Source organism: Arachis stenosperma, chromosome 9 (genome assembly GCF_014773155.1).
Source record: "Arachis stenosperma cultivar V10309 chromosome 9, arast.V10309.gnm1.PFL2, whole genome shotgun sequence".
NCBI classification, from domain to species: Eukaryota; Viridiplantae; Streptophyta; class Magnoliopsida; order Fabales; family Fabaceae; genus Arachis; species Arachis stenosperma.
This window is the reverse complement of record NC_080385.1, coordinates 126,936,053-126,937,441: the sequence shown is the minus strand read 5'-3', so window position 1 is coordinate 126,937,441 and position 1,389 is coordinate 126,936,053. Positions and strand designations below refer to the sequence as shown.

Below are 1,389 nucleotides of genomic sequence, written 5' to 3'. Positions count from 1 at the left end.
AAGAGAAAGCTAAGAGAAGCCAAAGCACAACTCTCTTTAGAGGGCTTGACCGAATTCTTCAAGGGAGAAGACATGGCAGCGAAAACAACAACAATGCCAACAATGCAAGGAAGGTGCTTGGTGACTTTACTGCACTACTCCTGATTTCTATGGGAGAAGCATCTCTATCCCTGCCATTGGAGCAAACAACTTTGAGCTAAAGCCTCAATTAGTTTCTCTAATGCAACAGAATTGCAAGTTCCATGGACTTCCAATGGAAGATCCTCATCAGTTTTTAGCTGAGTTCTTGCAAATCTGTGACAGTCAAGACTAATGGGGTTAACCCTGAGGTCTATAGGCTGATGCTATTCCCTTTTGCTGTAAGAGACAGGGCTAGAATATGGTTGGATTCTCAACCTAAAGAAAGCCTGGACTCTTGGGAAAAGCTAGTCAATGCCTTCTTGGCAAAATTCTTTCCACCACAAAGATGGAGTAAGCTTAGAGTGGAAGTCCAAACCTTTAGACAAAAGGATGGAGAATCCCTCTATGAAGCTTGGGAAAGATACAAACAATTAATCAGGAGATGTCCTTCAGACATGCTTTCTGAATGGAGCATCATAGGTATTTCTATGATGGTCTCTCTGAACTATCCAAGATGTCTTTGGATAGCTCTGCAGGAGGATCTCTTCATTTGAAGAAGACGCCTGCAGAAGCTCAAGAACTGATTGAAATGGTTGCAAATAACCAATTCATGTACACTTCTGAAAGGAATCCTGTGAACAATGGGACTGGTCAGAAGAAAGGAGTTCTTGAGATTGATGCTCTGAATGCCATATTGGCTCAGAACAAAATATTGACTCAACAAGTCAATTTGATTCTCAAAGTCTGTCTGGAATGCAAAATGCACCAAACAGTACTAAGGATGCTTCATCTGAGGAAGAAGCCTATGATCCTGAGAACCCTTCCATGGAAGAGGTGAATTACCTAGGAGAACCCTATGGTAATACCTATAATTCTTCATGGAGAAATCACCCAAACCTCTCATGGAAGAATCAAGAGAGACCTCAACAAGGTTTCAATAATAATGGTGGAAGAAACAGGCTTAGCAATAGCAAGCCTTTTCCATCATCTTCTCAGCAACAGACAGAGAGTTCTAAGCAGAATAATTCTGACTTAGCAACCATGGTCTCTGATCTAATAAAGACACTCAAAGTTTCATGAATGAAACAAGATCTCCATTAGAAACTTGGAAGGACAAGTGGGTCAGCTGAGCAAGAAAATTACTGAACTTCCTCCAAGCACTCTCCCAAGTAACACTGAAGAAAATCCAAAAGGAGAGTGCAAAGCCATCAATATGGCCGAATTCTGGGAGGAAGAAGAGGCAGTGAACGCCACTAAGGAAGACCTCAA

At 41.7% G+C, this 1,389-nt stretch overlaps 1 non-coding gene across 1 annotated transcript; it reads right to left on the bottom strand.

Moving 5' to 3' along the window:
* Positions 1–473: 473 nt before the first annotated feature.
* On the bottom strand, positions 474–581 carry LOC130953561 (small nucleolar RNA R71). Its single transcript, XR_009075731.1, has one exon. It is a non-coding gene; the product is annotated as a small nucleolar RNA R71 (small nucleolar RNA).
* Between the last annotated feature and the right edge of the window lie 808 nt (positions 582–1,389).